Here is a 24,991-nt window from a genome sequence, read left to right as displayed (position 1 = left end):
ACTTGAGCTGTGGGAAATAAAATAAGTATCAACAGTCATTTTAAATTTATATCTCCTCCATCTCTTCTTAAAATTTAAAAAGTTGTACAAAAAATTAGCTGGGCATGGTGGCGCATGCCTGTAATCCCAGCTACTCGGGAGGCTGAGGCAGGAGAATTGCCTGAACCTGGGAGGCGGAGGTTGCGGTGAGCCGAGATCGCGCCATTGCACTCCAGCCTGGGTAACAAGAGTGAAACTCCGTCTCAAAAAAAAAGTTGTGGGTAATGACATTCTTGAATTTTTGCAACAAGGTTTTTTTTTTTATCCTAGCTTGCCATCTATTTGATATCAGTTCTGGTCAAGAGTAGGTAAATTTGAGCCGGGCGCAGTGACTCATGCCTGAAGTCCCAGCACTTTGGGAGGCTGAGGTGGGCAGATCACCTGAGGTCAGGAGTTCAAGACCAGCCTGGCCAATATGGTGAAACCCCGCCTCTACTACAAATACAAAAATTAATCGGGCATCGTGGCGTGTGCCTGTAATCCCAGCTACTCATGAGGCTAAGGCAGGAGAATCGCTTGAACCCCGGAGAAGGAGGTTGTAGTGAGCCGAGATCAAGCCACTGTACTCCAGCCTAGGCGACAGAGCGAAAAACTAGGTAAATTTGGAATATGTGCAAATGAATTAAAGGTATTATAAGTTGTTTCATGCTATAGAAATTATACTTGATATAGTCTATTAGCATATTTCTAAAATTATATTTAATTGGATAGCCATCAGAAGTGGATCTTCTAACAAAATAACTTGTACATATGCGATTCTTAGCCATTGGAAAATAATGAAGCCGTGCTGCTTATTAATTTGAAACACACTCACTAAATGTTTAGATACTATATCCATAGCTTAGCACTGGTTTTAAACGTGTTTATTTTAGAATTATTGGAGCACCTTCTTGGTGTTGGGCTCCATTCTAGGTGCTGGGGATGTGGTGTTGAACTCGACAGGCAAGATCTTCACTCTCCTGGAGCTTAAGTTTTAGTAAGGAAGGAGAAATGAAGACACCAGGATAACTGCTTTGATGAAAATCTGGGTAATAGGACAGAAAATGTCTCTAGAGCACACAGCTTGTTTAGATTGGGTGGCCAACAGGCTTTTCCGAGGGACTGATGTGTAAACTGAGACTTGGTGACCAGAAGGAGCCAGCACTGTGAGGAACAGGTGGGCTGGATACAGGAGCTTTCCAGACTAGGAGACAGCTGGACTAAGAGACAGTCCCAGGACCCTGAAGTGTTCGGGAAGAAACCCAACCACCAGTATACGGCTGGCGTACAAGGAAGGAGGAGCAGAGAATTAGAAATAGATGTAACAATCTATGATTCCATCAAGTAATGTGGGGAAAAGTATCTTGACATAATTTTCTACAAGTGCCCTTTTTAATTAAATCTAAGACATCACTGATTATAAGATAAACATAATATGTATCACTAACAACCCTGCCAATTCAATGAATTCATCCTGATTTCAATGACATAAAAATGCAGGAGAAAATGTGCCTTTTAGGTTAGGTCAACTGTGGCATATAATTTAAATGACAATTGAAATATGAAAGTCACCTCTGTTGGTCTATAAGCTACTTTATTTATTTATTTATGTATTCATTTTTGAGATGGAGTCTCTCCCTGTCACCCAGGCTGGAGCGCAATGGCGCCATCTTGGCTCACTGCAACCTCTGCCTCCCAGGTTCAAGCGATTCTCCTGCCTCAACTTCCTGAGTAGCTGAGACTACAGGTGTGCACCACCACACCCAGCTAATTTTTGTATTTTTACTAGAGACAGGGTTTCACCATGTTGGCTAGGATGGTCTTGATCTCCTGACCTTGTGATCCACCCACCTCGGCCTTCCAGAGTGATGGGATTACAGGCGTGAGCCACCATGCCTGGCCTAAAAGCTACTTTCTAATAAAGATCATAGTAGCTTAACAGTGTTTGAAAAGTACTAATATGTTAATGTTATAGCAGTAAACTTGATCTTGATATTTTCATTTAAAAAGTTTATTAAAATTATTTTATCAAAATTCTAACTGCACGGGCTTTCAAGTCCAGTGGCCCAGAAGCTCTTGCGATGGAGGTCTCCAGCTTCAGAGCTCACCTCTAACCCTTCCTACTCTCAGATCATTCATTGGGTACTCCTGTATTTCTAAATAATCATCTTATGCCATTATTTCTTGATTTGCAACCTCAGACCTTTCCAGTAAGGACTTGACATAACAGACAGGATTGTGTGGATCTAAGTGTGGCTCTCTTGTGATTCATCCTGCTTCGCAGTCAGCAGAGGCTTCCAACGAAGACTCCTGCCTCTTCAGCTCTAGAATATGTATTTTAGAAATTATTCGATCGCTTCCGTTTTCTCCTTCCAGAGCTCCTGTTACCACCTTTGGGACCTCCTAGATTCATATCTGCTCCATCTAGTTCTTTTATTTTCCGTCTTTATTTACTCTCAAATTTATCTTCCCTCCCTGGGTTTTTTATTACCTGTGATTTGCCAAGCACAGCTGTAGGTTCTTGAGATAAAGCAGTGAGCAAAACAGACAAATTCTTGCCCTTCAGGTGCTTACACTAGTGGAATCAACTTTCTCTTTTCACTTGGTCACCGTGTGTGTGTGAACAAAAGCTTTCGTCTTTATTTGTTCCTTTTTCATAGCAACTGTTCTTGGCGGCCTTACGGATTCAATATATTGACTTTGGAAGGAGGTCAGAGCTTTTGAAAGTTGTATTTTTATTCACTTTTTCTTTGTTCTTTATTTTTTAAGCCATAGTTTTCCTCACATATCTAATGATTCCTGGTTGTCCAGCCATATTCTTACGAGGAAGTAGAAAATCAGCTATAGTTCCATGTACGTGAGTGGGGCTTGTGAAATAGGCTTGAGTTTGGGGTGAATGGGTAGAAAACCAGTCATAGTGCTGGGAACCCCTAATTGCTAACCGAGGGAAGGTGTGCTCTAGAGGCCAATGGCCAGGCTGGTGGATGCCTGGGTTCGCTCTAGACGGTTTCTTCCAAGAGAAGAGCCATGGTGAGGGACAGACCTGCCTGCAGGGGTCGGGTGGACCGTGTCCTCATAGACCTCTACTTAGGCTGTCTCTAGCCACGTGCCATGGTTCTGCTGCTCCATCTGCGGGTTCAGACTGAGCCGGTCCTGCTAGGGAAGTAGCCCTCTCCTCGACAGCTCCTTCCTCATCCACCGGCTCACTTCTGGCTTTCAGCTTTTATAAATTTGTCAGACTCACACATCAGCTAGTGACCTTTCCATTCTCTCTGCCCTTTGGGCTTTTTTTTTTTCTTTTGAGACGGAGTTTGACTCTTGTTGCCCAGGCTGGAGTGCAATGGCGTGATCTCAGCACACTGCAACGTCCACTTCCCAGGTTCAAGCAATTCTCCTACCTCAGCCTCCCAAATAGCTGGGATGACAGGCATGTGCCACCACATTGGCCTAATTTTTTTGTATTTATTTTTATTTTTATTTTTTAGTAGAGACAGGGTTTCATCATGTTGGCCAGGCTTGTCTCAAACTCCTGACCTCAGGTGATCCACCCACCTCGACCTCCCAAAGTGCTGGGATTACAGACATGAGCCACCACACCCGGCCGGGCTTTTAAAATATTATTATTTGAAGAGAGCCTTCAGGAGAGATTAACTTTTGGGCTCAGCTTTCCATTTTGCCCTGGTTTCATTGTCACAAATACTTTGAATTTCCTTTTTTTTTTTTTTTTTTTTGCAGATAATATTGAGTAAAGGTTAGAGTGAACACATTGATTTGATTTTATGCCAGGGTCATTTTGAACTTGGGGGCCTGTGGCAATCTCTGTTCTGCAGGAGTATGGACCTCAGCATTTGGAGTCAGACTGGGTCTGGCAAGTTGTCTTTAATTTTTGAGACAGACTCCTGCCTGGCCACCCACGGTGGAATGCAGTAGTGCAATCATGGCTCACTGCAGCCTTGAACTCCAGGGCTCAAGCAGTCCTTCCGCCTCAGTCTCCAAAGTAGCTGGGAATACAGATGCACACCTCCATGCCTGGCTAATTTTTAAATGTTTTTGCAGAGATGGGGTCTTGCTATGTCACCCAGACTGGCCTTGAACTCTTGGTCTCAAGCGTTCCGCCTTCGTTGGCCTCCCAAAGCGCTGGGATTACAGGTATGAGCCCCTGTGACCGGCCTGGCCAGTTGTCTTCTGATACCAACTTCCAAGTGACGGAATTGTCAGTTTTCCCTAAGCCTGTGTTGATTTCACTTCTATGCTTTGCCCTTATCTCTTTATTACCAGTGCAGGTACAACCTGAACTGCCTGTGTAGAGTAGTACATCCTTTGTCTTTTTAGAAATGTAGCTGACTTGGGGTGTTGTCTTGTTTTTGTATGGTCAACAAATCTAATTTACCTGTGCTATTAGCAGTTCTATAGATTTTTTGTTTCGGGCTCTGGACTACCCTGCTTGCCAGCTGCAGTTGGTGAGTTACCTGCTCCTTGGTGAATGTTGCCCGTGCAGACTTTCTGATTTCCTTCTGTAAGTTGCTACATGAGTCCTACTTTGAGGACTTTTTAGAAAGGATGCAGTAAAAGTTTTCAAACTAGTTTGGGCCTTTGGGTTTGAGGCTGGTCTTCTCTGAGCAGATGTGAATGAAGAAAGAGATTTCCTCCAGCACCCGTCCACCCCAGCGTTTGTCTAATTCAAGGGCTAGAGCTTGTCCTGAGACAGTGCAACTAGCTGTGAATTTCTACTTGTTTGGTTGTATGCCACCAAGCTAGACACGTTCAGTCACACTGACAGGACTGTCAGGATACGTAGTTGAAGTTGGCACGGGGCCTCTGGTTGTGTCCGAGAAGCGCCTGGCGGAGCTGAGGACTTGGCCTCCCACCCGGGTTGGTGAACCCGCTGCAGCTCCGGAAGCTACCAGGAGGGCGAAGCTGCTTCTCCGCAGTGCAGCCTCCACAAGTCTTCTCAGGCGGCAGTGAAGAAGGACCAGATAACTAAATGGTCTTCAAGTTCCGGAATCCTTAGGGAAGTTAGCATCCATCAACTTCACATGTAAGAACAAGCTTGCTTATTTCTAGTAGTTAAAAACATGTCAAGGTGAGTGCTGCACAGGAATCGAGGGACAAACTGGTTAACTTCTTATGGGCTAAGTCATCAGTTACTTCTTGTATATTTTCAATAGTTACCGCTATGAAAGCTTTCCTAAAATCTGATTTACTTGGTGAAAACACATGTATGCTATCATTATTTTAATCCTATGGTAAAACTCAGTGAGTCTATAGTGCCTTAATTAGCCACACGTTGGTTTGAGTGAGAACCTCAGACAAGATGATGTCCTGACCCATGAGGCTTCTTTATCTCAGTACAGCTGGAAATGTAGCCTCAGGCAAGGATTTCTCAGCCTGGGGGATGGCTGCAGGCATTCTGCAGGGGCTGGCACCCAGGGAAGAGGGGGACATACTGGGGACTCGATTCTGGCTGTGGAGACTGCAGCGGAGTGGAGCTTCCTTAAAGGTTGAGACTTCCTGGGTCAAGATGACTAAGACAACTGCGTAACTTGAAGTCAGCACTTTTCCATGTGCAATTGGCCATCTTATCAACTCATTCTGTGCAAATTATGTTCTTTATTAGAGAAAAATTGCTTTTGGTATGTGTTGGATTTTTTTTTTTTCCTGCAGAGATGCTTGAATTGTATGGGTGTAGGAAAATAATCCCTTTCTTCTTTTTGTCTTTTCATGGTTAGGCCATATTCCTTACCTCAGGCACCGGGCAGGGGCTACATGTTCCAGAAACAATCAGTCCCCATTGCAGTCCGCTTCCACTTCTGCCAGGCTGGTTAGGGGACAGTCACCAGGGACCTCCCCCTGCACAGTCAGAGGACGTTTCCAATCTTTATGGCATTGCCAGTGCTCCCGTGCCTGAGCTTTCTCCTTTCACCTCTCTCCCTACTCAGGGTCTCACTCCTTTACTGCCCACTGTTGTGGCGGGCACCTGTAGTCCCAGCTACTCGGGAGGCTAAGGCAGGAGAATCGCTTGAACTTGAGAGGCAGAGGTTGCAGTGAGCTGAGATCGCGCCACTGTACTCCAGCCTGAGCGACAGAGCGAGACTCAAAGAATAAAATAAAAGCTTATTAACATATAGCATACAAACAATACGATGTCTTTGTAAAGCCCGGGCCTGACCCTCTCCGCACCCTTAAGTACCGCGTAGCTGCTCTGCAGCCCTCCTGGACACGCTGACGGCTTTTCCTGACGCTCCTCATGAGCCCCTCACGGCTCCTGCTGCTGCGTCATGCTCCCCCCAGTCCCTGTTGTCGTAGGAGGCCCGTGAGCACAGAGACCAGGCACTCTATCTCCAGGCCCCCTGTGGATATGGACTCACTGCAGGATCTTAGTGTTTGCTGAACTGAATGAAGTAGTTTAAAGTCACGTCGCCTTGAGGAAGTGCTTCGAGTTTCTTTATAAAGCAGGAGCTCTCTTTTCAGAACTGATACCAAAAGGCAAAGTGAAGTAAGAGCTAGAGCAGTGATCTCAGAAGTCTAGCCAGGTTCTACTTCTCTAAACCCAGATTTGAGAACTGTTTTCTCAGTGAGAGTTTTCTGCTAAGTTGAAAGTAGACACTGGCCGTTTGCCTTGCCGCTCCCCACCCTTAGCTCCGGTGGTGCTGAGCTTGCCTCCACGTTCTTTTCTGCCCTGCTTTTCTTCCTCACGTTTGCTGGCCGGCATGCCTTCTCCCTGGTAGCCCCCAGAACATAGTTTTCTGTTTCTACTTTTCAGTCTCCTCTTCTGCCCTCCTTGTTTTCCTGACCTCACGCGCTTTGGGGATGTGGTCTATTAGTCGTGGTGGTTTTCCCACCCAAGTCTCTCCTTGTTTCTGTCCACTGTAGGAACCCCTGCCCTGGCAGCTGGCGTAAGTACCACCCAGACTGTACTCCCACCTGTTGCCTGCAGAAGGAAATTTAGCCAGCATTAGAGCAAACGATGGCACTGCTTCAACTGAACACACACCTAAGTGAGCCATGCTGCACCCATGCTGTGGAAATGCAGCTTTGCATAAGCCTCCTCCATCCCCCGCCCCAGCTGTTCCTCCAGACCTCTCCTCTGTAGGGATTCGGGAACACTCCATCAAAGCCCCAGGGACCTCACCCCATCGGGCTACCAGCCATCCCTCCACCTGCTCCCTTGCTGTTCAGCGCTCTCCTCCCTGAGCAGTGCCTGTGCTTGTCATAGAGAGGTTGCTCTGGCTGTGGAATCACACACAGCTCTGTGAATTTCAGCTCTGTCCCGTGTGGGCTTTGTGAGCCGGCACATCTGTAGAATGAAGGTGGTCACAGTGGCCTCACAGGTGACTGGATAGATGGATGCTGTGCAGAGCACCTTCCTTCCCCTCATCGCTCTTTGCCTTTTCTCATGCAGTTCATTCCGCCTGGACTCTTTCTCTCTTCCAATTTCTGACAGTTCTACCCGTCCTTTCAGGGCCACAACCCTCCAAACGTGCTCCTCCCTCCACACAGATGTCCTACATCTCAAGTTCCACACTGTGCACAGCAGCCCAAACCCCTGCTGGTCACCCTCCTGGTCACCCTCTCGGTCACCCTCTCGATGTCTTTTCAGATGTCTCTGCTCTTTTCCTGGAACCCCTGGCATGCCTTCTTGAGCTTCTCCTGGTCATCTGCCTCCGCTCTGTGCTGATTGCCTTCTGAGCATTCTCTTGGGCTGGGTTAGGGTCTCGCCCACATGTCCATCCTTGTCGGACCTGACTCCTTCAACAGAAGGGGCTGTCAGTGTCAACTGCAGGTACTTTCACAAGAAGTATTGATTATATAGGCTTTGTGGGTAACCTGTGACAGACAGCCTTGCATTCCATATTCTGGCTGTCTTGCATAAAAGTCTTCTAGCGATATTTTCATGCTATAGGCAAGAGACCACTCACCTGTGACTAGAAAGCAACTTTAGAAACTGAAATTTCTTTCCAAGTTCCTTCTTGAAATGTATGTGAAATGTACATGTCTAACTGTAAGAATAAACCAGCCAAGTGCCTGCACACGCAAAGTGTGCAAGGAAGATGTGTTAAGTGTGTGAAACTCACCTCCTGTGTGAACCTGAAATTATTCTGTCTGGCATGTTTCATTGCCTTCCGTATTGATGGTACAGGCTTCATGGGTGTCTAATCCAGAGGGCGGGCTTGCTCTGCCAGCCTGTGATTGAAGGCTCAGAGCTTCCCTAAGGTTTTACGAATGCTGGGTCCAGGATTTAAACTGGGGCAGAGCCTGCAGTGGAGGAGCTTGGTCCGGGTTGCACTGAATGGGTAGTTAACTGAAATGAGTGCCCTAGGTCGGTGAAGAGAATATGTCAGGATATTTCGGAGGCCCTGGGTTTATAAGCAAGCAATTTAGCAAACACCTACAGGAGATGAACTTTGAGTGTTACCACAAAGGTAGTTATGAATTTTAGTTCAGAGCTAAATCAGGGAGAAAGTAATCCCGTAGAACTTCTGTTTAACAAAAGAAACTTTTTGTACTTTACCTGTTAATTAGAAAAACAAGTGCTGTCCTCCTTCCTTCAAAGGTTTTTCATTAATCAAATCAGAAAATGAATATATCACAACTGATTTGATCAACTTTGAATTGACATGGAAATGAACTGCCTTTGGGGGAACTGGTAGATGGGATAAGTTAAATGTTTCCATTTAAAGAGAGTGTATGCTGACAGATACAGAACTGTCGTGTGGTGTTGGCAGAACTGGAGCCCTGGTTTTAATAGATTATTTTTCCAAAATATCTTACTGTAAAATCATAGTAATTCTAGCTGGGGCAGGTGGTGGGGGGCAGAGTTTATTTTTTAGATGAGTTATTTAAAAATATGCCTTTGAAGAGCTGTACACTGTGATGTACCTGTTGTCTATATTATTTGGAATGTTCATGATAGCTTCTTAAAGCATTTTTAAGGTTGAAAATTTCATAGACTTTAGAAGATTTATAAAACATTTTCCTGCTGTATTAGTTTATTCTCAATAATAAAGAGGTATATTTAATATTTACTCTGTGGTTCTATGGCTGTTTATTCTGTTGCGATTGCCAGAGTTCTTGTGTATTGATGAGCACTCTTTCTAGACAGTTATTTTTGAATTACTGCACCATTTCCCACTGAAAACACCCCTCCCACTTCCGGTGCTTCATGGATGAACACAGCCAGCGAGGACCACTAGACGTCATTCTTCTGCCTCGTCAGGCGTACAGGAGCTTCCCGGGGCACGGGAGTGTGTATCCAGAGGCTTCTCAGTGTCCACCAGGCAGTCCGGTCAGCAGGAAAGCATGCGTAGCGGGTGAACGAGGCTGTCAGAGACACAAATGGACTCTCCTACCCTGGAAGGAGGGCGAGCCAGGCAAGCTCCTGGGTAGGTCCGTAGAGGCACTTAAGCAAAGAATATTTGCCTAGTGGTTATTTGTGGAAACTCCCGTGCCAGGCGACTGCTAACGTGGGTGATAGTAGGGCTTCAAGGATAAGTAAACATGAGCCTTGCCTTTCATTACCTTCTAAACTTCTAGTACTGCTGGTCATTTCTTGGGCAGGAGCATCACTTTGACCAATATCCTGCTCTGTCTCATGCTTTGGGCTAAGCACTGAGATACAAAATGAAATACAGCCCTGACTCGGGTCTCCACATTGCTAGAGAAGATTAACATGTATGCTGATAAAAGTAATACACTAGCTAGCACAACTGACATTGTGTGCGATAATACTGTATTCTAGCAGTGTTAGGAATAAGTCACCCAGTCTGGTAAGGGAAGGAAGGAAGACTTCTTAGAGGAAGCGACAGCGAGATGAGTCTTGAAGGGTGGGAAAATAGAGAGGAAGGCGAAGAAAAGAGGAAGTGTGTTCAAGACAGAAGAAGACTCTGAGCATTATCAAGAGAAGAAGCAGTGAAGCAGCCGGCTGTGTGTGTCCCACCATCCCGAGGGAAGATTGGGGAGGCCAGATGGCGGCAGGCTCCAGGAAGTCCCGTGTGGAAGGGGACCCAACTCTGTTTTGAAGTGCCTTTGGGGAGTGGCTTGTAGTGGACCACACTGGAGCCCAAATACATCCAAGCAACCTCTGTTCACACCTGCCCTCCACCTGCTGCCACCTGCAGACGTCATCTTTAAGGGAAGACTCAGAGCTGCCAGGCAGGTTGTAAGGATTGTTCGTATCGGGGTCGGGGCAGCTTGAGGAAAGAATGTAGGCTTTGAATAGGGCAGCCTGAATCTTAGCAATGGAGCTCTGTGCCCGTTTATGAGACTCAGTCTCTCTATAAGCATCATTTTCTCACAGTTTTTCTTAAGTGGGGATGATGCCATTTTACTTTTTTGTCTTTGGAAACATTTAATGAGTGTGTATATATATTTATATGCAGGATTTAACTTATGGTAGATGCTGAATAAAACAGTATATGATGATGATTATCTCCGCTAGCAATACACACACACACACACACACTCACACACACACACACAAGGGTTTATTACCAGTAAAAAAAAAATATGTATATATATTACCAGTAATATATATAAATATATATATATTTTTAAAGTTTTTTTATATATATATACATATATATATATATTTTCTTTTTTTTTTTGAGACAGGGTCTCACTCTATCACCTAGGCTGGAACGCAGTGGTGCAATCTTGGCTCACTACAGCCTTGACCTCTTAAAAAACTTTAAGAGGTCGAGACTTTAAGAGACAAAGTCTTCTGTGGTGCAAGTGATCCTCCCCTCAGCTTCCTGAGTAGCTGGGACTACAGGTGTGCACCATCACACCTGGCTAATTTTTCTATTTCTTGTAGAGATAGGGTTTTGCCATGCTGCCCAGGCTGGTTTGGAACTCCTGGGCTCAAGAGATCCACCCGCCTTCACCTCACAAAGTGCTGGGATTATAGGCCTGAGCCAATGTGCCTGGCCGTCCACTAGCAATATTTTAATAAGAGTGTGTGTCAGGCTATTCTTGCATTTCTATAAAGAAATACCTAAGATTGGGTAATTCATAAGAAAAGAGGTTTAATTGGCTCGAGGTTCTGCAGGCTATACGGGAAGCCTGGCAGCATCTGCCTCTGGGGAGGCCTCAGGGAGCTTCTACTCAGGGCGAAAGGCGAAACAGACAGGCAAGTCACATGGTGAAAACAGGAGCAAGAGCACGAAGGGCCAAGAGCCACACACTTAACCCACCAGATCTCATGAGAACGTCGTGAGGACAGCACTGAGAGGATGGTGCTGAGCCATTCGTGTAAACTCCGCCCCCATGACAGTCACCTCCTCAAGGCCCTGCCTCCAACGCCGAGGATTACCTTCAGCGTGAGATTTGGGTGGGGCACACGTCTAAACACAAGGCTAGAGAAAGTGCGCTCACTTCGACTCTTGCACTTGGCTAACGGAGATATTTGAAGATGAGGGTTTGAGCAGTGGCCCAGGAATAACAAAGAAGGGTTTGGAGTTGAGAAATGTTTAAGAAATAAAATCAGAAAAACTTTATGATAGATGAGGCTAAAAGAGGAGGGATCCACAGTGACTTCCAGGTGTCCCCAGCAGGTGACTGGAAGGCTCATGGCACCGACACAGAGGCTGCAGAGAGATGAGCAGGTTTATAGAAAGGAAGTGAATGGGGGGAGGGTGCCTGTGAGAGCCAGCCCCACGCAGGACTGGAATGTCGTGCAGGATGCCTCAGGACTCCGGTGAACAGGCTGTCCCCTGCCCCCATGAGGCCAGGCACCCGGCGTTCTCTTCCCTGCCAGCAGCTCCTCTGTGACTCAGCACCTCCTCTTGCATTTGCCACGTCTGCTCTGCTGCTGTGACTGCTGACTGATTGTACACGTCAAGTGCAATGTCGGAACATTGGACATCCTTGCTTGGTCGATGTATTAGTTACCTCTTGCTGCACAAATTTAGTGGCTCAGAAAGCACATATTTATGATGATATCTTACAGTTTCTGTGGGTCAGGAATGTGGGTACTGCTTAGCTGGGTCCACTGCTTTGGGTCTTACAAGGCTGCAGCCAAGGTGTCAGCTGGGCACTCTTCTCTGGAGGCTCGGCAGGGGAAGAACACACTTCCAAGCTCCCAGAATTCAATTTCTTGCAGCTATAAAAGTGAGTTTTAGGCCAGGTGTGGTGGCTCATGCCTGTAATTCCAGCACTTTGGGAGGCTGAAGCGGGTAGATCATGAGGTCAGGAGTTCGAGCCCAGCCAACATAGCGAAACCCCGTCTCTGCTTAAAATACAAAAAAACTAGCAGGGCATGGTGGCAGGTGCCTGTCATCCTAGCTGCTCGGGAGGCTGAGGCAGGAGAATCGCTTCAACCTGGGAGGCAGAAGTTGCAGTGGGCCGAGACAGCAACACTGTACTTCAGCCTGGGCAACAAAGTGAGACTCATTTCAAAAATAAATAAATAGTCAGTTTTAGTTTTTTGTTGGCTGTTAGAGGAGGCTGCCCTCTGTTTCTAGGGCCTCCCATGGTTCCCTGACCTGTGGCCCTCCCCACAGCCGTTCATGACATGGCAATTGCCTTCTTCATGGCCAGCAAATTGTAACATAATGTAGTCAAGATGTAGTGCCATTCATCACACTGGCCGTATTCTATTGGTTAGAAGGAGAGGTGAGTCACAGGTCCCGCCCACACTAGAGGGGAGAGAATTGCACAAAGGCCCACGTAAGTACCAGGAGGTGGGGCTCAGGAGCTACCCCAGGCTCTGTTGCCACAGTCACTCTCCCACGCAAAGCAGACCCCGAAGGCCAGGGTGCCTCCTTTTGGATCAGGACTTAGTTCTGGGCCTAGGCTGCTGTGGCTAGAAGTGGGTTAGCTTGCCCAGCCCGAAGCATGGCAGCCCCTTCATGCTGTGTCTCTGGGCACCTGTGCCAAGGGGTCCCTGGCATTGCAGGCCCAGGGTATCTGAGACCGAGGGGCGATAGGAATTTGCTGGAGTTCACACCGCGGTAAATGTTGTATAAAAACATGTAAGCTACTCATGAGATCCGCTTTCTCTAGGTAAGCGGGTGCTTTGGGTAGTCTGTTTCAGGATTGCCATTGGCATTCTTTGGACACTCTCTCAGCTCTTCTGTTCCAGCTCCTCAGGATGAGTAATAACACATTTACTGATTTTTCATTACTTTTAACGCATAATAAAATCAGCTTTTCAATAGCTGTTTTCTCATCTCTTTTTAAAGTAGCATTCCCAGTTTTCTGAAGCTACAAAAAAGTTTTGACATATAGAATTAACAGTAGTTTAACAAAAATCTTTAACACTGCATATGAGAACTTTGTCTTTCTAATTTAAAGGAAAAAGTCGCTTGGATGGTTTTTTTTTTTTTTTTTTTTTTTTTTTTTTTTTTTTGCGTGAGGTCGGGTCTCACTTGTCACCCAGGCTGTTTTTTTTTGAGGTCCGGTCTGACTTGTCACCCAGGCTGAAGTGTCCTGGTGTTGTCATAACTCACTGCACCCTCAGCCTCCCTGGCTCAAGCAATCCTCCTGGCTCTGTCTCCCGAGTAGCTGGGACAACAGGTGTGGCCAGCTAAGTGCTCTATTTTTTTTGTAGAGATGGGGTCTCGCTATGTTGCCTAGGCTAGTCTCAAACTCCTGGGCTCAGGTGATCCTTCTGCCCAAGCTTCCCTAAGCATTGGGGTTGCATGCGTGAGCCACCGCGCCCAGTCTCACTTGACTTTTCTGTGCTTCACCTTCCTCACCTGTAAAATGAGGAAGGCAGTAAGCAATTCTCTCAGTTTTTGAGGCGCTCAACTTCTGGGGCTACCCTCTCCCAGGACTGTGGTTAGGATCAAAGGAGAACAAAGCACAGGTGTGGGCTGCCCAAACACACACCGGGCTGTAATCACATTACAAAGAGTTCCATTGTGGTGCTGCAGCTATTTTATATAGGGTTGCTTCTCTTGTGTTTCAGGCTTATTTGCTTATAATGCTTCATTTGCGTATGACTTTTCAGAAACCTGTTCTATAGATTGAGAGTCCCACATTGATGACTACACCCTAGCACAGAGGCCTAGCTAGGTCCCTGAAAAGGTTTAATGACAAATTTGGGGTCTTTGCATTCCTAACTGTACATTTTTGATGAACTCTTTGAGCATCCTTCCTCCTCCCCATCATGTATTCGACATGACTTGTTGCTACTGTTTCGTCCAAACTCTGCTGGCTGATTTGTTTGTTTTTAGACAAAGTCTCACTTTGTCACCCAGGCTGGAGTGCAGTGGCCTGATCCCAGCTCACTACAACCTCCGCCTCCCGGGTTCAAGCGATTCTCCTGCCTCAACCTCCCAGCTAGCTGGGATCACAGGTGTGCACCACCATGCCCAGCTGATTTTTGTATTTTTAGTAGAGTCAGGGTTTCACCATGTTGGCCAGGCTGGTCTCAAACTCCTGACCTCAAGTGATCCTCCCACCTCGGCCTCCCAAAGTGCTGAAATTACAGCCATGCGCCACTGGGCCTAGCCTCTACTGACTGTTTTTATTCAAATGCCAGGAAATCATTGGTGCCACAGCCTGATTGCTTGTCCGCACTGGCCTGCATGTTCCATTGAATTGGATAACGTTCTTCAAAAAATATAGCTCAAAGTACTAGTTCTCAGAAATTCAAATTGGTTTTTCAGGAAACAAGGGTTTTATGATGGAATGTGCTTATGGAACATTGCATGTTCATGTTAGACTCCTCCTTTTTGGAGGTTCAAAGCCCTGATCAGGACACTTTATTTTTAATTCAGTATTTTCTGGGCTTATTTGAATAGGAAACATGATTTTTAAAATTAAAATAGTTAAGAACAAAACATTTATATACTACAGGTCAAAACAATCTTTGGCAAATGCTACATAGATGCACAGAAATTGTTTCTTTTGAAAGTTTAGGTTGGCTCTGGAAGATCCTAGAGATCCATGCTGCTGCCTGAACCCTGTGACCCAATTCCTTTAAATTTAGACTTCTCGGCCTGGCGCAGTGGCTCATGCCTGTAATCTCAGCACTTCAGGAGGCAGAGGTGGAAGGATCACTTGAGCTCAGAAGTTTGAGACCAGCCTGGGCAACATGATGAGACCCTGTCTTTACTAAAAAAGAATAACTAGAAAAATTAGACTTCTTTTTAAAAAACATGCTGCTTTAATAAACTTCTCACTTCTTATGTGTTTTTTTTCCCTGTAGTTTGTTTGGAAATAAGCAAGTAGCTTTCCTCTTCTAGTTCATCATTGATGAGCCGTGAACTGAGCCAGTGATTCCTGTAATTAGAAGTTGATTGGGGACCTGTAGCTCTTCCTCTCCATGTGCAGATGGAAGCCTCACAGGTGACTCCGCTGTGGCCTGGCAGACCCTGGCCCTAAGGCTTCATTCACCATCCCTGAGGCTGGGTGGCTGGGTTGGGGCTACTCTGGGCTCTGGTGATCTTGTATGCGTGATTACCATATACACACTTATACCCCCTGCCATGATTTCTTTCTAAAGTTATTGGAGAAAGAACTTCTGTCAATGCCGATGTATGTTAAAAAGTGTCAGATAACATGAGTTTGAAAAAGACCTATCACACAGCCAATGCTTTATGTCCATCTCTTCAGTTTATGTCTGTTTTCTGATAATAAATAACAAAACAATCCTAACAATGTCTGAAGATTGCTTTACCTTCTCAGAATCCTTTCACATCCCCTGGCAACCCCAGCTGGTGGGCAGAGCTGGTACCAGCATTGCTTCTTGGTACGTGGGTCCCTGGGCACAGTGATCTTAGCTGTGCAGCGGAGGGTGCTGGTCTCCGCATTCCCAGGACTGCTCAGGTCGGGAGATGGATAGGGGCGAACAGGAACGTGGCGCCCCAGGTTCCGAAGGGTTCCTCTACCCGCTCCCTTCCTCCCATTCTCCGCACTTAGAGTGAGACACGGATTCCTTCCTGCCCACATATGGGGGGCTTCTTCCACTATGAAACTTCCAGGTGCTTCTCATAACATAGCACCCTCTAATTCTTTTTTATGTGTAAAATTTTTTGTGTAAATCCATTTTATGTGTAGAAGTGTGTTCCGTCTGGGTGGCCTTCACTGCCGCTTGGCGCCATGGTAGTTGCATAGAAAAATGACATTTTAATATCCTAAGTCCCCAGCTCACCAAAGCGCAAGCTGCCGGGCGTTTTGGTAAACACCTAGCGCCACCTAGTGGCCACGAGAAAGTCCGTTTTTTTCCCGAGAAAACGCTGCCTGCGCCCTCCTCCGCGGAGGTAACTGACAGCACTTTGCAAAGCGATTCCGCGAGGACAGCGCCCTGCGAATCACTCCCTTTGAAAAAGGCCGCAGTGCAGTTGTTTTTCATGACCTGCGTAATTACAGGCTTTGGATCTTGCGTAGGTGCCAGGAAGAAGGGCGAACAATACACAAACCCTTGGAGGGAAGTTTTCCTTCGGAGAGTGGCGCAGACAACCTAAGCCGCCGCGCTGCTGGTGAGGGCCGGCGGTTTCAGCCGCGTTTTTAAGGCATTAATCAGTTTGTATCGTAATGAATAGGAGTTCTGTTCCCACACTGTTTACCGAGGAAAGGTTTGGAGAGTAAAGGGAGGCCCCAGGCCTTAGCCAGAATCCCAGCAGACTCTTCCTCCAGGTGAAACAGACGCAGGGCGACCCCACAGCCAGGCGCAGGCACGCCCGCCCCGGGGGCACCGGGCTCCACTGCCCCCCCAGAGAGGAGCAGACCTTGAGTCCAAGAAACATCCCGCCCGTCAACAGCAGCCTGTGCAGTGGCCGCCACCGGCCCCACCGGCTGTGATAGGAGGCCATGGCCTTTACAAGGGCTGCTCTCTCGCACCCAAACGAGCTGACCTCAGAGGTCTGGGGCAGCCGGTGGGGGCCGGGAACTCATCACTCCCACCCGCAGGCTGTCCTCTGGGTGGGTTGTGACCGTGACCTGTGAGCTGGACCACGGGGCACTTCTGGCACATTCTGCTTGGCAGGTGGTGGAAGACCATCTTGTCTTATGTCGTTTTGTCCTTCCTCAGTGTTCCAGCCACGTGTGTCTGACCTAGAGCTGTGCTGTGGAGCAGGCTGTCCCTCACTGCAGGGGGTGGGGGGTCTGGGAAATGGGCTATCCTTCCAGACCCTGTAGTTCAGCCTTGCCTCCAGGAACTAGGGAGGAGCTGGCAGAGGAAAGCCACTTGCGCATAATGAAGCGGTGACCGTATGCTGCCTTAAATCTCCACGCAGGCTTGTCAGAGCAGCTCCGCGTCACCCAGCTACCAGCAGCTGGACTCGCCCTGCCATAGATGTTCACACCTCTCCTCTTCTGCCCTGTGTCTTTCCTTCTGCACTCCTGAAATCACAGATCCTCATGGCGCTGTGCATGGAAAGACACCTTGGGGCTTCTGCTCTTCATGGATGCGGGTACTGTGTCAGCCTCCCCTGGCCCTCCTTCCCTCCCTAGCTGTACCTCTCCAGGCCTCCTCCTTCCCCACTTGTATGCGATGGGTCCCTGGACGAGCTCCAAAGCACTTTCTTTCATCCCTCAACTGGAGATTGATTGATTGATTGATTTTGAGATGGAGTCTTGCTCTTGTTGCCCAAGCTTGAGTCCAACGGTGCAATCTTGGCTCACTGCAACCTCCAGCTCCCAGGTTCAAGCAATTCTCCTGCCTCAGCCTCCCAAGTAGCTGGGATTACAGGTGTCCACCACCACATCCAGCTAATTTTTTGTATTTTTAGTAGAGATGGGGTTTCACTATGTTGGTCAGGCTGGTCTCGAACTCCTGACCTTAGTCGATCCACCTGCCTTGGCCTCCCAAAGTGCTGGGATTATAGACGTGAAGCACCGCGCCCCGCCGGGTTTTATTTTGAAGAAAGCCAGGTGCACTTTTAACAGCCACAGCCAGACAGAGCAAGCTCTTGTGAAGCGGTGCGAAGGTGGAGCTTGTGCAGCTGATGTGGCTGGGCTCACGGGGGACGCTGGACTCCCTGCCAGCTTGCACTAGCCTTGGAGCAAACCTTTGTTATGTAGGAGGCAAATCACCCAGGGCAGTGTTTTCCCGACCTTTTCTGTCCTTGAACGACTGACCACAATTTGTGCCTTCCTCACCCCCAGGCCTTCCCAACTCTATCTTGAACACTGTTCACTCCAGGGGCTTCAGTGAAGTTCATTTTTTCTCCCTGGTGACAGCTTCTGGGATGGATTCTCTCTCACCTGCTGGCTGAGGGGGGCCTCCCACCCAAAAGCGCCACAGGAGCTGGGCTGCCTGCAGGGTGTCCTCATTCTTCCTATGGCCTGGCCCCTGGTGACCGTCACCGAATCGTCCTGTCCTTTCTCATGATCTGTCAAGTGTGCTCCATCTGGGTGGCCCCCACTGCCCTGCGGTGCCACGGTCGGGCTTGCACAATATCACGCCTGGGCCACTGACTGTCTTTTCCCTGACTTCTCACACTGATGCTCTGGTCTCTAGGACAGGCCTTCACTCTAATGCCAGTGTGAGCTCGCTGCTGATGCTCTGGTCTCTAGGACAGGCCTTCACTCTAATGCCAGTGTGAGCTCGCTGCTGCACAGACCTGGCCATGTCACCCCTCAGCTGACCATCCCTGGAGGTGGGGGACACCACCATGACCACACAGGCCAGTGATGAGTGGGGGTGAGGCTGGGGAGCTAGAGGCCCCTTCTGCAGAGGGCACCTCCTCTGTGTCCCTGGCTGCCGTCCATAGAGTGCCATTTTGTCTGGGCTCCCGGCTGTTACCTGCACATTCTGCAGTCCCATCGTGTTCCTGTCGCTTTTCTGCGTTCCCAGTGCTGTGCCTTTGGCCCTGACTGCACCTGTCACCACCCTGCCCACCATAGTACACAGCACACTTCACCCAACTTTGCTCTTCTGCTTCCCCAGGCAAAGCCAGACGCTGGTTCCCACCCCCACCCAGGGCTGAAGTGCCCGCAGCAGCCCTGTGGCCCTTGTAACATGATGGCCAGCTCCAGCTCACGCCCCTCCCTGAGGTCCTGGGCAGCCCATGCCTTTTTGCTCAGTGAGTGGTCATGGAATGGTGCAGAAGAGAGCACAGAGGCACAAGCAGGGACAGAAATAGCAGCGATGCGAACAACAGCCTTTTGCATCCTCACAGTGGTCTCGGCCCCGGCTGGCGCTGTCGTCGTTTTAGGGGTAAGGAAACGGAGGCCCTGGGAGGAGGGCTAACTTGTCCGAATTCCCATAGCTGCTGTGTGGCCCCAAAGCCTCTGCTTGGAGCATTCTGCAGAAAGTGGAGACGGGGCCTGGCTGTGCTGGGGTGGGGGCCTGGCGAGGGCCAGAGGGGTGGCCTGAATGCCAGGGCCCAGGAGATCGGCTGGCGAGGAAGCCTTCGAGAGCTGCCGCTGGCTGAGCAGATGTGCAACGCTGCAAGTTAGCACAGAGGAGGGCTGTTCTGGCTGGGAGACAGGGCGGGGTGGCCAGAGCCAGGGAGGATATCCGGATGGATTTCAGAAGCACACTAGGAGGCTTGGAGGGACTTCGAGGTGACTTATTGTAAGCTGGGGAAGGAGAAAGAGGCCTCGGGACATCTGGTGCTTCTGACTTGGGGGATTTGGTGGAGGAGGCCCCCTACTAGACATTGGGAAGCAGGAGAGATCAGTCCTGCTGGGGTGGCAAGAGGAAGGGAGGGGCCAGCTGTGAGGGGGCCACTGTCTTCCTGATGGGGGTATCTGACAGCAGCCGGAGCTGAGATTGGTAGCTGGGTCCCCGGTACAGCAAGGGCAGTAGGGAAGCCACAGAGGGGTGGGGTTTGCCTGGCAGGGGTGGGGTTTGTGGGTCACGCAGGTCCCAAGTAGCCCAAGCTCAAGGCCCACGCCTGCCTGCTCTCCCCACTCATTCTTGCCTGTGGGAACTCTGTCCTTTTTTCCTGAAAAAGTTTAAGCCCATGACCTTCCTCCTTAGTGAAGCCTTTCCTGCCTGAACTGAGTCTGCAAGGGGCAACCCTGAGTCCCCTCTGTGCCAGCTGTCTTCTCCCTGCCCTTGCCCCATCCTTTCTGGGCACGGGCCTCAGCTCCCTCGCACTCCTAAGCTCCCCTTTCTGCATCCCCACAGAGGCCTTCTTTAGCTGTGAGCCTGACACAGGGCTCCCCTGGTTCCTACTGCCAAGAACCTGTGCTTTGCCACCAACTCCTTCCCACTCCCCAAGGGAAGCAGGTGGGAAGCACCCTCCTTTCTCCTTCTGTAAACCTGGGTTGGCAGACCTTTTCTGGAAAGGACCAGATGGCAAATACTTTTGGTATCACAGGCCACACTGTCTCTGTTGCAGCTCCTCAAAGTGAGAAGCAGTTCCAGACAATATGTAAAGGAACAAGTGTGACTGTTTCAATAAAACTTTATTTAGAAAAACAAGGGGTGGGCCAGCTTTGGCCCACAGGTTGTAGTTTAATGGCTCTGCTCTAAACCATTCCTCATCCTCCTGCTGGATAACAACTAAACTTTTCAGAACCAACAGGGCTGGGGGTGGGAAGCAGCGGGTGGAGGTGGGGTGTTGGCTATGGAAGGCAGAGGGGAGGCCGCCACAGGGATGGAGAGCTGTCTGCCTAGTCCCTCTTCTCTTTTCTGGGAGAACCAGGGATGGTGCCCCCTCCAGGCTTAGTCGTCCACGATGCAGAGCCCCGTTAGTTCCACATCAGGCCCCCGCTTGCCTGTGAACTGGAAATCAGTTTCTCCCCCTCCGTGGTTCCTGCCCGATTCCCTTCACATCAGTTCAACAAAGCATGAGACAGGAGGTCCCTGTCCTCTTCCTGCCCTGGAAAATCAGTCTTCGGTTACTGCAGCGGGCTTGAGAGACTTGACTGAACTCCACAGTTTAGTTCTCAGGTGGGGAGTGTCCCTGCGTGCGGTTGCTGGCGGTTCCAAGGGAACTGCCTCTGGCCCCTGTCCCCAGGTGTGGAGTGGAGGTCAAGGCCTGGGGTCCCTCCTTTCCTGAATCTTTGAGCCCCAAACCTGGTGACCCCACAAGCTCCTCGCATTTCTTCACCTTACCTCGGTTTTACATCAAATGTGCGTAGCCCCTGTTCATTCTTCTCTCTGGGATTCAAGTCCAGGTCTGGGTGACCGGGGCCTCTCAGAGGCCTGCCTGCTGGGGTTCCACAGCTCTGTCCCCCAAGAGCAGAGAACAAGATGGGCGGTGGGGGGATAAAGCGTTCTGGGCAAGAGACAGGCTCAGCAGGCCGGGGGGGTCTGCTGAAGGGGGGCCCTGGAGCAGTGCAGGATCACTCGAGGCCCCCGGGGATGGGGAGGAGGCTTGCCACCAGTGGGAGCTGCAAGGTGGGGAGGCGACAGGCCCCTTTTCAGCCCTTCTCAGTCTGTCTGTCTGCGGTGTCTCCACCCCCTCACTCTGTGACCAAGCCTGGAAGGGGTGGGCTCTGGGCCAAGCCCTGCTCTTGGCACAAGCCCTCCACTCCACTCGGAGGTGCACGTTAGTACTGTGTTTAAAAGTAGGCTGAGAAGTCCGAGCAAAGTTGGGAAGCTTTGTTTTCAGACATAATGGGATGGGTGTGTGGAAACAGAGCTGCAGAACGAAGGCAGACTGATGCTGTTGTTTGTGATATCAGTACAGAGGAGGGCACAAGAGATATGAGGGGGCATGGGGGGCCAGGGCGTTCGGGTTTTAAAAGGCGTGTGCAGGAGCCGGTTCACGCGTCTACACTGGCTCTGCCGTGAGGGTGGCTTCTGCCGCACAGCTCCGTGGGCCTGGGCTTCGCCCCCGCAGAGCGGGGAGGCCAGGAATGGTCCTGCTCACATCTGTTTTCCGGCCCTGGAGACTGGGCGTGGTGGGGAGAGGGTGCTGTGTTGGAGTGCCTGGGGCAGCAGAGGAGGATGGAACAGGTTCTGAACCACTGCGGTGACCTGCTTCTCAGGGGAGTCGCCACGGTGGCTGGCCCTGGCATGTCAGTCCTTTACCTACATTTGCCACTCCACTGGGGCCCACACAACTCCTCCAGTGGGCCTTATTTATTATCTTCAATTCATAGGCAAAGAAATAGAGACACAGAAAAGTAAGTCGCCCAGAGCCACAGAGGCAGTGCAAAGTGAAGCCGGTTGGTGTCTGTCTCAGCGCTGGGCACCGGCCGGGAGACCACACAGCCCAGGGGGACCCCTGCCTCCGCTAGTCTGTGATCAGGACCAGAAGCCATTCCCACAGCCTTTATTGATCCCATAAGAAAGAGGCGTTCGTGTTTCAGAACAATGTGACTGCTTCCGACCAGGTCCGTGGAATTCGAACCCAACGGGACGTTTAGCCGTTTCCCGCACTTACCTGCCCTGTCATTTACAGTGTCCTTAGAGCCCCTGGCCGGTCAAAACTCCTCTGTCTGATGCTGCAGCTCCGATCGAGGACCTCAGTTTTCCCTTTGCGAGCTTTTGCTTGGCTGCAGGATTAGTGGGCGGTGGAGGTTTTTGGTGGGACTTTGTGGGCCAACATCAGACGTGACCAAATGTGGCAGAAAGGGAGGGGTGTGTCAGGGAGGTGCCCTAGAATCTCATCTTTTCTGTTTCGGGGCAATGGTGGCTGCTCCACAAGGGCTCTGTGCTAGAACCCACCAGGCCTGGGCCCCTTTGGGGCAGTAGTCATTCACTCCAGGTAAGTAAAGGAGAAGGGTTAGGCTTTGGGGCAAATAGGGAATGAATGAGCTTCTGTTCTCTAACCTGACCACATGAGTTGGAGGCTTTGCTCCCGTAAACACATTTTGTGCAGGTAGACGCCTGTCTGCTCACCATGCTCGCATGGGAGCGATGCCCTTCTCATGCCCTGGCATCGCTGGATCTTTGCTGCTCGAAGGACACTGCAACTTTGAAGCGGCTCCGGAGTTGCTTCCAGCAGGGATGAAACGAGCCATCAGCAGAGCCTGCACCTTTCCCAGAGCTTGGCAACGCTCCTGGGAAGGCAGGTCACCATTGAGCAACACCCAGACAGAGGCTAGCATTCATTTCCAGATGCCTGTGGGGCTCAATTGTTTTCTTCCTCTCTCCCCACCCCTCTCTCCCCATAGTTACAGATTTTGCAAGATCTGTACAACACGTGTGTGTGGATTTGCCTCTCCTAAGTCATTCCGATCTATCGGCCCAGTGTTTCTTTTGCTCTCTCCAATGCTGATGGTTTTCAACAGCTGTGTATAAGAAAGCTGCTGGCCTAGAGCAACAGGCCATCAATAGCACTCACACGGCCTCCCCTGTGGCCCGACAAGCATCTATGCTTACTTGACGCAGGCAGGATGGCCAGCATAGCCTTCACAAACAGGCTGGGAAAGTTTGGGGCTTTTTTTTTGACAGAAGATAATATCCTTGTTTGCGATAAATGGAAGGTTGGGAAACTTAGGTTGCCTATTGGGAAAGCCAATTCCTAGAACCAGAGTCAAGGGAAAAATATCCTCTAGATACATAGATCTTCATAAGGTCTTCTTCTTCTTCTTTTTTTAATTTTTAAAAGAGTTTAAAAATAGAGCCAGGATTTCACTCTGTTACCCTGGCTGGAGTGCACTGGTGTGATGGTAGCTCACTGCAGCCTTGAACTCCTGGGCCCCAAGAATCCTCAGCCTTCCAAGTAACAGGGACTATACAGGCTTGTTCCAGCATGCCCAGCTAATTTTTATTTTTATTTTTGGTAGAGATGGGGGTCTCACTATGTTGCCCAGGGTGTTCTCGAACTCCTGGCTTCAAGCAATCCTCCCACTTGGCCTCCCAAGGTGTTGGGATTATAGGCATGAACCACCGTGCCCGGCCACAGAAGGCCTTCTTTATACAGCGTTCTTTCTGAGCTGTGTTGGCTGTGATGGACTGGCAGGACCCCCTCCATCTACCTGGGGGCTGAAGGTGGGTTAATGCCCAGCAGTGACTGTGAACTCGTCGTGGGACGTCTGGAATGCCAGTGTTGGGGTTTCATGCATTTGAATCATGGAAGGCGTTTTGCTGTAAATACTGTACATCTAAGGCGCTGAGCAATGGCAACCTCGAGCTGGGGGCCTTCCTGGGGCAGGGATGCATGGCAAGTGCTCTGTGTCACACGTTGGATGCACAGGGCGGGTCAAGGAGGAGGATATAGTCAACATCTTCAGAGTTTTTGCAAAAGATTTGCTGCGAGGACCCAGGCGTAAGGGGGAAGTTCGTTTCCTATCACTTCTGGGGGTGGCTGCGGCAACTGCTCATGAACTCACACTACTGGAATCTTCTCTTGTTCATTTGAGCCCTTACCTGGTGGAAGAAATGACTGTGCTTCCATCAAAATCGCTTTCCTTTTCCTCCTGGACACCCAGTGATAGGACTTTTTCTAACCTCTTGCCCAATGTGGCCATGACACCCAGGCCTGCCCAGTGAAACGTGGGCAGAAGCATTTGCTGCCTCTGGGCCTGCCTGGACAGCTTCTCCCACAGTTCCCCACATGCTCACTCCTCCCCAGGGCATGGCGTGGACAGCAGGGAGAAGGAGCCTGGGTCCCTGAATGACTGTGTGGAAGGCTGCCACTGCCCCTCGACCTTGGCATTGGACTTTGAACGAGAAACAAACTGTCACTGGGTTAAGCCCCTGAGGCTTGGGCGTTTGTTTGTTACAGCAGCTAGCCTTGCGTGACCTAACTAACGCAGACCCAGCGGCCCTCCCATGTGTTCTGCTGTGCCTGTGCCTCTTGCTTTTCTGTGTTGCTCAGTGTCATCTGTGTGAGACTCAGCTCCTCCACCTGAGCATGTCTCATCTCCAGCTGCCTTCCTCTCGTCCTTTTCTTCTGTCTTAGAGGATAAAGTGTCTTCTCCCTTCAAATCTAAATTTATCTGCCTGTGACTGGGTGTGGGGGATAATGCCTGTAATCCCAGTGCTTAGGGAGGCTGAGGAGGGAGGATCCTTGAACCAAGAATTCGAGACCAGGCTGGGCAACATAGTGAGACCCCCATCTCTACAAAAAAAATATAAAATTTAGCCAGGTGTGGTGATACGCACTCATGGTCCCAGCTACTCAGGAGGCTGAGACGGGAGGATCTCTTGAGACCAGGAGGTCGAGGCTGCAGT

The 24,991-nt window shown here is 49.6% G+C and overlaps 1 long non-coding RNA gene across 1 annotated transcript; it reads left to right on the top strand.

Annotated features, from left to right (window-relative positions):
• The first annotated feature begins 632 nt into the window (after positions 1-632).
• LOC116531730 lies at positions 633-23,453 on the top strand. The gene is made up of 4 exons (XR_004260553.1): positions 633-1,009; positions 6,754-6,759; positions 11,143-11,150; positions 23,443-23,453. It is a non-coding gene; the product is annotated as an uncharacterized LOC116531730 (long non-coding RNA).
• Positions 23,454-24,991: the final 1,538 nt, after the last annotated feature.

Source organism: Sapajus apella, unplaced genomic scaffold (genome assembly GCF_009761245.1).
Source record: "Sapajus apella isolate SASKATOON/1434 unplaced genomic scaffold, GSC_monkey_1.0 scaffold72, whole genome shotgun sequence".
Lineage (NCBI taxonomy): Eukaryota > Metazoa > Chordata > Mammalia > Primates > Cebidae > Sapajus > Sapajus apella.
Note: the sequence above shows the minus strand (reverse complement) of the source record. Positions and strands in the feature narration are given on the sequence as shown.